This window comes from Osmerus eperlanus, chromosome 6 (assembly GCF_963692335.1).
Source record: "Osmerus eperlanus chromosome 6, fOsmEpe2.1, whole genome shotgun sequence".
Classification (NCBI taxonomy): domain Eukaryota; kingdom Metazoa; phylum Chordata; class Actinopteri; order Osmeriformes; family Osmeridae; genus Osmerus; species Osmerus eperlanus.
In genome coordinates this window covers 5,830,841-5,841,879 of record NC_085023.1, presented here as the reverse complement: position 1 = coordinate 5,841,879, position 11,039 = coordinate 5,830,841, and the positions used below count along the sequence as shown (strand labels likewise).

Below are 11,039 nucleotides of genomic sequence, written 5' to 3'. Positions count from 1 at the left end.
CACGTTTTCAGACATGTCCAACCTATACATACACGTGTTGGTATAACAATTATGCTATTAAATGTACATAATACTGGGGTAGAAGGGAATAAACGTATGCGGGGGGGGGGGGGGGGGAGCATTTCATGGCAGGCCTTGTTTTCCATTTGATGTCAATGCAATGCACCCCCTGCTAACACTGACTAGGAAAGTGTCACATGCCTGAAACTTACTGTGGTTACTCATACTAGTCCCCTCAGTGTACAGTAAGAATCATTTGATGCTGGGATATACAGAACAGACAATAGAGGGGATGCATTTCATGACAGGCTTGTTGTATTCCTTCTTTCCATGAAATGCAACCCCTGCTAACTCTGAATAGGAAAGTGTTACATGCCTGAAACTTACTCTGGTTACACTAGCCCCATCTTGTGCAATGCACACACTCACCAAACTCATTCATGTAGCTAATCCCCAAATATAAAGGAAGCCTTTGTTCCACAAAAGTATTATTTTAATGTAAATAAACCAGCCTAACAATGATTAATGCCAAAACAAATTAAATAACATTTAAAAAAAACATTTTACACAAACGTCATAAGAAGTGACTTGAAAATAGATAAGTAATAATTAAACTTTGTTTAACACATTAACTAATATATAGCAATAGAGACAAATTAACAAATGACAACAAATTACTTTTTTTGGATTATGTGCACGCAAGGCACGAGTAGTCCTCCTCCAGTGTAGGCCTCTGCACGCACTCATGGTGGTACCATCTCCCACAAATGTCACAGCAGATCTTAGAAAACATTAATAATGCAAGTCCTCTTAATTTTGGCACCATCACTTCTATTAAACTGAGTGTTTAGTAATAATCGTTTCTGATTTAGTCATGTTTGTAATAATGAAATACAACTTTGTAATGATCACAGCAATCAAAATAATCTTGAAGTCTAAAAACTGAAAAATACGTCATGATTTAAAAAAATACATTACCCATAGTTACTCATCCTTCTCCTCCATCCCACAGTAGTGGCACAGGTTGCTGAGAAACAGTATTCATTAATAGTCCAACAAATATGCTAACAGTAAAATAACACATTTTGCATGATACTACTTCACTGGATGTATGCTCTCGTATTAAAGGACATGCATTTCCAAGAGCTTGGAGATTGACAACGATCAGCCAAAACAATAACACACCAGTTTCTCGGAGGAGGGCAGTGGCTAAATCTAGCCTCAGCTTGTTCACTGCCTTCTGTGTGGTTTTGATGTTTATTGCCTCCCCTAATTATTTTCTCGGCAAACTAAAGAGAACATGATTATTAGATCAGCACGATCACATAAATACATAGTCTAACAAGATGACAAGATCCATATTTTTACACAACCAGAATGAGATTACACTGGAAAATCCTAAACCACAAAAATAAAGGTCCATTACAGTACATACTCAAACATTCATACATACACAAACATTCATGCATGAAATTAGTTATCTTTAAGAAAAAAAAGATTAATGACTGAGGTTGACAACATTGTTTAAGTAATGTATCAGGGCTCAACATTAACATTTTTTGGCACTGGCCCCATCGGGCCAGTGGGTTTGAAACTTACTGGCCCCAAGACAGTTTTTACTGGCCCACCCTCCAAAAGTTGTAATTTATCATTGTTACAACAAAACCAAAGACTTATAAGTTGTGTTATTCTGTTAACATGTTTAACCATTTATTAAACACATCCTGGATATAAAAAGAACTCAAATGAAATCACATTTCTAGTGATAAAAAATTTAAAAGGTAATAGTCAACAAAACAATTGACTTTTAACCTCAAACATGACGTGCTCTCTTCCCTGCTGACAGCTATCTCTGCACAACTCTGGCTGGCTGAAACTGGTCCCTCAATGCTAATATATAAAAGCTTCCATAGCATTTCATCAGTATGATACTAGGTACCCAAGTCAACACCATTCTTCTGCTGCAGTTCAATAGCCTGGGGGAACGAGACGAACGGCTAGTCCGTCTTAATTACGTGATATGCCGTTGTTATAAGTCGTGCAAAAACACAATGGGAATCTACATTTAAATTCCTGACAACTGACCAGCATGGTCAAAGGCCTCGAAGATGGATTGTCAACCACCCGCTTAGCTGTCACGCAAACCAGGTGCTGTCTGCTAGCATGGCTGGTCAGGTATTGTTTTCGAAAATTGTTGGTGCCTCTGTAAAAATATCCACTTTTGTCTGCTTTAGACGGGAACATACGACAGACGACACAGTGCATCTTCGTTCCATTAAAAAAGTTGCCTCCGTTTGAGCTCGTAGCTCTACTTTGCTGCCATCTTCACTTTATTGTCTCGCGCCAGTCTCGCGCCAGTTGTTAAAAAATGTATCGACATTAGAGAATTACAATTTGACAACCAGTAGTCACTCACTACTCAACTCTTGATTTGCCAACTGTTTGCCCCACGAGCTGCAAAGTTATTTATGCATTTAGCAGATAGCAAAACATATGAAGGATGTTAACTTTTACAATGCTAATTTTTTTTTCAATCAATAATTTGCAGTGGCCCGATCGGGCCAGTGACTTGCTAGTTTAACTGTCCCGACGTTACTTTTAACTGGCCCCGGGCCATCGGTATTGTCGAGCCCTGTGTATAGTACAGTACATTCACCTTTAAGGCAAGGACACCACACAATGTTCTGTCTTGCTGACGTGCATGAGGGAGGGCATGCCCATCGAGAAACATTGCAACCTTTCTTCTGCATGAATGCCCTTAAGTATAAAAATATTGCTTGTGAAAACTGTTGCACAATCCTTGATTGAACATCTCGTACGACTTCTTTCTGTCTGACACTATGGTGTTAGTACTTTTGTACAATAAAACTCCATTTGAATGTATTTACCTGGTTGTCTCCAGGCACCTCTTATTGTTATCTTGAGATTCCCCCAGGGGATCCAAGAAAAGGCATCTCTTTTCTTGTGGGTACCAGACCTATTGTACATAATAATAAATAATATGCTTTACGCCAAACTCACTGTATCTGTTATAACTGAAAATGTGCAACTCTGAGAGACTATATGCATTGAACGATTTATACTTTATAATTTTAAAGGTAGGTTAACTGTAAAGAAGACAGGGCCTACATAGCCGCTCATACAGAGCTTGAAAAATCAAGTTTCACACTGTACACACTGTATTTACTAGTTGTCGGAAAAATTTAGAATGGAACATTATATTCTGAAAATACTGGTGCTAGCATTCCTTGCCAGCAGAGAACCCTCTCCCCACATGACCTATAGATGACACTAGGCTTACGTAAACAAACTGACCTAGGTTGACCATTATCATACTAGAGGTGCAATAAACCTTATCTGTGTTGAGTGAATCATATGGTCAAGCCTAGGGTCGGAGAACTCTGTAAGTTTCCACGTGCACGCGCACTCTGTCTCTGGGATCGATCATATTGACAGCTGATATGCAGGGGAGGATGCTTCTCACCAATAAATGGTCTTACCTGAAGACTTGTAAACCAGACAAACTTTGTATTGCGATCAGACTTTGTCTCCTTGCTGACAAGCATTAAACTATTGTACTTTCTTTGAATCCAATGTGCATTACTTGATAAAGAAATTATCCTCACACTCACCGTCAACATCCAGTGGTGGTGCGCATCAAGGGCGTAGGTTTGGTCTCAGCTTTAGTAGGGACACTGCCTGCCTGCCTCCCCCCCCCCGCCATATAAAAACAAAAACTACCTGAAGCCCTGATGGTCCAGCTGCTGCTCCCTCAGCTTGCACTATACTGGATTTCTGAGTTTCCTGAACGCATTTTAAAATAATGCCTTAATTAACAAAATGGCCTAATGAGAAGTACATGCAATTCATTTGTTTGTTCAGAATTATTTTGTATTTTTTTTATGTAGGTAATTGGTTCAGGTTTTATGGAGCTGTACTAGGCCTACATTATCTGTACTGGACTTCTGAGCAATGAAATAATGTATTAATGAATTATATGATGCATACATTTGGGCATCCCAATTTATAGCACCTTTTTACTACCTAAAAGTATATGTGTGAATGATAACATTCATGGATAACATTGTCTAAACATTCATCTTCTCACCTGAACCCCTGATGTTGATTCATCACCAACCTGCTCTACATCTTTAGCTTCAGGGTGCTGTTTTTCCTGCACAGTAATTCATCAATTTAATACAGACACTAACCATGCTTATTTGACTGCTGACATTGGTCGAGATTACTGGGATAGCCATATTACTATCCAAGGGATCATATAGGCCTACTTATTACCAGTTAATATCACTTTTGAGTTGCTAGCCTGCTGGTACTAGGCTAAACTAGCACGGTCCCATTATATGGGTAGGTCAGCAGCTTTATCCTTCTGGCTTCAACAAGACCAGCTGCTAGTAACACACTGGTCGAAAGATTGCAGACGCTAAGGAAAGATTTAATACAAGCAAAAGTTACATGCTCTACTACACTAACAACTTTCAAAACATGTTTCCATTGTAGAATGGTTGGCGATGTAAGGCTAGCAGTTAACAACAACCTTCTAGCTACTTACGTTCTGGGTGGGGAAAAAACTTCTTATATTCTTATATATATATAAGAAGTTTTTTGGGTGGCATTTTGATTTTCCTTTCTACAAAGCACAAAATGTTAAAAAATATCAATGCTGAGACCAAACGAAATACTAATATGAGGCTTAATTATTTCCTGGCGTATTTAAAGATCCTGTAAAGTAAATTCCATGTTTTGCTTCTAAGTACATTATATACGTGTGAAATGAGTTCCTTGAAGCATGTGCAAAGCGCTAAAACTTTGTCGCACTGAAATGTGGAGTTAGACCGAAGAACAGTTTCTCTTCCGTTTTCAGATCAAAAATCAAAACATGCCCTATCTACGTCATTTCGCCCCATCTACGTCAGATCACTGAATGGCTCCTCCTGCTGTACTGTTATTGTAGCTTACATCAGCTAGCTAGCTAGCTTCAGGATGTCTCCCACCACCCGCAACTGCATCTTCCCTGGATGCAAGAACTCCAGCTGCGCTGCAACGCCATTTAAGTTCCCTGTTGATAATGAAAGGAAAAATAGGTGGATAGATTTTGTGAAGAGCCACGCTCATGGAAAGCTTCGGATAAACTCCAACAGCCGCCTCTGCGCCACTAGGGACTTTAAGCAGTGACGTTAGAGGGACGGCTACGGTGTCCGCTAAACATTCCATGGGGTTGCCGTAGTAGTGGTATTCGATTATCACTAAGCAACATTGTAACTCTCAACGGCTACTTAATGCGCACCCAACGTTGGTCTGCACATTATTTAGGCTACAATGTCTCTTAAAATGGCCCGGGAACACTTGTTATATTCTTTAGATGATAATTTAATAACAGAGGAGGAGTTTACATTACTGTATGACATGAACAGGTCCAGCAATTTAGATTTGCCGTATAAACAGTATACACCTTTTAATTTGGATGATATGGAGGACGATGAATGCCTTGCTGAGTTTCGGGTGAGAAAAACTGACATACCACTGCTAGTGGAGGCTCTTGGCATACCCGACGAGTTCGTCTGCGAGCAGAGAAGTGTGGTGGCTGGCACAGAGGCGCTCTGCATGCTACTAAAGAGGCTCACATACCCATGCCGTTATAGCGACATGATGCAGCGATTTGGGCAGCGACCAGTACCAGTCTTGTGCATGGCAACAAATTGCGTGCTAGATTTCATTTACGATGTTCACCATCGCAGAATTACCGAGTGGAACAACACAATTTTAAACCCAGTTGCTTTGCAAACATATGCTGACTGCATACAACAAATGGGCGCACCACTGGACAACTGCTTTGGCTTCATAGACGGCACAGTACGACCTATCGCCAGACCAGGAATGAACCAGCGGGTGATGTACAATGGCCACAAAAGAGTGCATAGCTTGAAGTTCCAGGCAGTTGCCATCCCAAATGGCTTAATTGCCCACCTACATGGTCCAGTAGGTAAGTTCCCTGACTTATGTGACAAAGTGTTACAGAAAAAAAACACATTTAGGCCTACTCCTAATGCTGAGTTTGATGTAATAAATAATACCTATTTTGTTTTGCAGAGGGAAGGACACATGATTCAGGGCTTTTAGCAGACTCTGGTTTACTACCTGTGATGGAACAGCATGCAGTGTCCCCAGCCGGCCATCCAATGTGCCTATATGGAGATCCTGCATATCCACTGCGTGTCCACCTCCAAGCCCCATTCAGAAATGTCAATCTCACTCCCCAGATGATGGCATTCAACAAATGCATGAGTGAAGTGAGAGTGTCTGTAGAGTGGATGTTTGGAGACATCGCCAATTATTTTAACCCTTGTGTTATCTTCGGGTCATTCTGACCCATCAGTCATTGTGACCCACCATCGTATTGCGACAACTTTACCGCATACAAAAACAAAGTGAAGCATTTTCTTTTAACCGTTGGGCTGTCTCAGACCCCCCACATTGCAAAGGTTAAAAGAAAATTATTTTTATTTGTTTTTGTATTGGGTAAAATTGGGTAAACACAATGATGGTTCATTATGAACCTTTGGGTCATGTGACCCGAAGGCAGCACAAGGGTTAAGTTCATGGACTTTAAGAAATTTTTTAAAATGGCTTTAAAACTGCTTTATTAAGAAATGCACTCACTTGCCTGTATGGTAATCAGACATCCACATTTTTTAAATTGGATCCTCCACACATTCTGGACTATTTTATTATTAGTTATTTACTCTCTGTCGAGTGCATATGTTAACTAAGGCTAAAGCCTTAACCCACAAATCCATTGAAATAAATTACTAAATTCTATACACCGTTGATTTGATACCGTTGATACCATTTTTATGGTATTAGTGTGAATATATATAATGATAAGATTGTAGTAGAAAATTGTATTTAACCCTCGTGCTGCCTTCGGGTCACATGACCCAAAGGTTCATAACGAACCATCGTTGTGTTTACCCAATTTTACCCAATACAAAAACAAATAAAAATAATTTTCTTTTAACCTTCGCAATGTGGGGGGTCTGAGACAGCCCAACGGTTAAAAGAAAATGCTTCACTTTGTTTTTGTATGCGGTAAAGTTGTCGCAATACGACGGTGGGTCACAATGACTGATGGGTCAGAACGACCCGAAGATAACACAAGGGTTAATTGTTAATCAAGACATGTTATAGTAGCAAGACTATAAGATCTCACCTTAATAAGGAGCAATGTCCCGACATGCATGTATAATATTTTGTTTTATTATTAAACATCGGTCATCTCAAAATGATTTGTTTATATTATTATTTATTTTATTATTATTTATTTATTTTATTTTGTGAGCTTTTCAATTAGAGCAGGATGGCCAGACACTGAATATGCTCCAGTCCAGTTTCACTGCAAGAGAAAAAAAGAAAACACAAGTTGCCTGACATGTTTCTAAAAGTAACCAACATGATATCAAATGTCAACAAGATTTGTAAGACACCAGCCAAAGTGTTCACAAGTAGAATTTACAGTATACATAAAGTGTAATAACATTGCTTTCATCAAAAGCACAGCTGACAGATGCTACATATCTAGTGCTTCAGACATTACCTCCTCTCATCTTTACTATTTTTCTTCTTATATTTGTCCTGGATCAGGGCAAACCTCTCTCTCACAGACCTTTGTGAAACTTTAAATTGAAGGTCCAGGGAACTATTCAGGGCGTCTGCTATAGTAGACCAAGTCTTCCCCTTGTCCACACTCCCCTTCTTGAATCGGAAAGGCTCCGAAACTAGAATTTCTCTTGCGAGTATCACATCATGCCTCTCTGTCCACTCCATGGGGGCACTAGATACATTTGGGCAACTAGTTAACCAAGCTTCAAAATATGACCCGCTACATAGTTTTGGATATAAAGTATGCTATAGTTAAGATACCTGTCTTGATAAATCATTCTAATCAAAACTGTTGAGAATAGCCAATTTGTTAGCTGGGGGTTCACCAACACACGGCTTCTCTTGCAGCGCGGAGCCGTACCGAGCATCGCCCCCCCGGCCGTTCATCCTCCGGTCGCACCTGGACCATCCACCGCCGCCAGCAGTTCATCACTCAGTTCTGTGTGCTTGTTATAATTATACTAGATAACTTTTCCAGAGGTATCTCTGCTATAATTAGTGCAAACCGCTAACTTGATATTAGGCTACTCGGTGTAGAATGATGGTATTTTGGTGAAATGGTAGCTAATGTGCCAGAAGTAGAAGTTGGAGAGCTCACTGTCTGCTGTCTCTGCTGTAAATGTTTGCTCCTGTGTTACAGGTCAGGGGAATATTTCATTTATATGCATCTGTATGTTTCTGTACTGAACAAATACATTCTAATTCTATACTGTTTTGTTCGGCTTGACGTAGCGTCCATTATCTGGGTCGTAGGTAGCTTACTTGAGAGGCGGCGCCTTGCAGCAAGGGGGCAGAGCTTCAGCTCCTTCAGGCGACGTACGTCCCCCCAGTCTCGAACAGAGAAAACTGCTGATTTTCTTACGATTTCAAAGCCTAATTTAACATACTTGTCTGTGTTTTTTTTCATTCGAATTTGGATGGGTAGTTAATAACACACATATTCTGTGGTGTGGTGAACTTGAAACTCGTTTTTAATTCCACTTTACAGGATCTTTAATAGCTTACCGTGTCAGACTACTGCCCTCTTTCTGCAAGTCACGATTCACGAAGTTTCAGCCAATTAAATGACATCTTGTCTTGCAGGCTCGAGGCGCATTGGTTAACTTGGAAATGTATTTTTCACTTTTCTGGGCGACGAACATAGTATAGATAATAATACAAATGAGTTTTGCAAATATATTGTGCAAAATATTTTTGTCGAATATTAACAAAATATTGGTGGGGACAATTGTGTCTTTCCCAAACTTGGTCGTGACTAGTCCCTATCGACCCTATGCAAACCTACGCCCTTGCGATTCACCATTCCCACAATCAATTGGTGTGCCATTCTATCTATCTGGAAATGGGAAGACATTATGAAAGTAAGGGCTTTACTTGAGAAATACGTAACTACCATATGCATAACAATCCAATACATACCCAAAGTTTTTACAGTTTCCCTTCCCATATTGCAGTCATTGCAAATATGTCGATGACAACAGCTGCGTCTGCATTGCGACTGTTGCAGTTCCGCACGAGCACTGTCAAGTACCCAGCTAACACAGTTACGTTGCCGCAACGTCACTCGATGACCAAACATACGTTGCCGCAACGTCTTTGGCGACGTTGCGGGACCGTGCATCTGTGGGACGCCAGAACGTAACCGCAACGTAATCTTGTGACGTTGCCAGTCCGTAACCGCGACGTGGTGGCAACGTTATTTTCCGACGTTGCCAGTCTGTAACCGCGACCTCCTAGCAACGTCATTTTCCGACGTTGCCAGTCTGTAACCGCGACCTCCTAGCAACGTCATTTTCCGACGTTGCCAGTCCGTAACCGCGACCTCCTAGCAACGTAATTTTGTGACGTTGCTAGTCCGTAACTGCAACGTTAACTAAGTAACCTATATTTCTCAATTCTACTGCTTATATTGGGGCGGTTCATATGCAGACCTCATTTGCCCAAAATGCTACTTGTTCTTGTATAATAGGCTACATGGTAGCCAACTTTAGGAGGACTATGTTTGTGTGATGTGTAGCCTAACTCCAGCTAATCATAAACAAGGCAGCATTTCCATGTAACATTGTCATTTTATTTCAAACAAAGTGCCAAACAGTGAATTAAAAACTTCTGCCAGTCCCCGCTACAGGTCCTGTCTGTTGGCCCTGACAATGAAGCACAAAATAAGTTAGTGTTCTATCAACATAATTGCATGTGTAAAAAGGCGCTATACAAGTCATAAAAAATCACATCTAAAATAATATACATCATCAAAAAAAGATGTGATTCTAGATTTTTGTCACATAGCCATGTGAAAGGTTGGATATGGAAGCTGCAATCATGATTCATTCACCTGGCTTGTTTTGAATGGGCTGCCGGGGTGTGTTTGAGTGTCTCCTCTATGAGGAGCTCCACAGCTTTCTCTCCCAGTCCCGTCTTCCACTTCATCACAGCGTCTGGAATTAGAAGTCATGAACTTATTGTCAGCACCAATGTGAACGTTGAACGCTGCGTATAAGCCATAGTTCATGGCATCTCCAAACACTTACCACTCTCTTTCGCAACTCCAGCACCTTAAGGCGCTCCTCAAGGTCTTGGAGTTCAGCCTGTGTTTGGGACACCTGTAGGTCCATCACTGGCACCTCTTCAGTGTGTCTGCCCTGTAGTCGCCTGAATAGGAGAGCCTCTCGCTGGTTCTCCTCCAATGTCTCCATCTTCCGGAGCATAACCTGTAATGTGTCTGTCATTAAAGACAAGTAAAACAAGTTTACAAGAGTTAGCATGATTGGCATACACTGTGGTTCTTCTAGATTAGCTGTAACAATGATGTACATAACAAATGTTACCTTGAATGGTTGTATACAAAGCATATATTTTTTTGAGTGTCTTATATTTGCACTTGCCTGGCTGCCAGCTGTTTTCCTGGGCCCCCAATTGGTTCACCTCCACCAGACCAGAGTTGACATCTAGGGGTATGGAATCTGGTGATGCAAAAGTTTTAAGTCATGCTTTTGCTTCAAAACATAGCCTTTAGGTTGCCATGGCTCATACAATTATTGTCACTGTTTTAAACGGTCATTCATTACTTTACCATCATTTTCCAGGGACACAGTGCTAGGCCGTGTGACGGTGGTAGGATAATCTGTACAGAAATGAAAATGGAATGTTGTTTATGTACATAGTTATAGCATATTGATATTAAAGGAGTAGCATTGCACATTATGTGATCGTTCGAAAGCAGGGCCCCACATCGTAGCGTCGCACATGTGTGATTCTGAACATTCCAACCGACTGTTTTCCGATAGACAAAAACTATATGACAAACGCTATAGTAAGGCTAAATTTACAATTAGTAAGCTAACAAGTAACACTAGCAGGTGGTA

At 40.6% G+C, this 11,039-nt stretch overlaps 2 long non-coding RNA genes across 2 annotated transcripts; both read right to left on the bottom strand.

Annotated features, from left to right (window-relative positions):
- Positions 1 to 453: 453 nt before the first annotated feature.
- Positions 454 to 1,270, bottom strand: LOC134021828 (uncharacterized). The gene is made up of 3 exons (XR_009930579.1): positions 1,176 to 1,270; positions 979 to 1,027; positions 454 to 781 (listed from the first exon to the last, which is right to left on the bottom strand). It is a non-coding gene; the product is annotated as an uncharacterized LOC134021828 (long non-coding RNA).
- An 8,513-nt stretch (positions 1,271 to 9,783) lies between these two features.
- On the bottom strand, positions 9,784 to 10,442 carry LOC134022924 (uncharacterized). Its single transcript, XR_009930711.1, has 3 exons — positions 10,206 to 10,442; positions 10,010 to 10,112; positions 9,784 to 9,812 (listed from the first exon to the last, which is right to left on the bottom strand). It is a non-coding gene; the product is annotated as an uncharacterized LOC134022924 (long non-coding RNA).
- Positions 10,443 to 11,039: the final 597 nt, after the last annotated feature.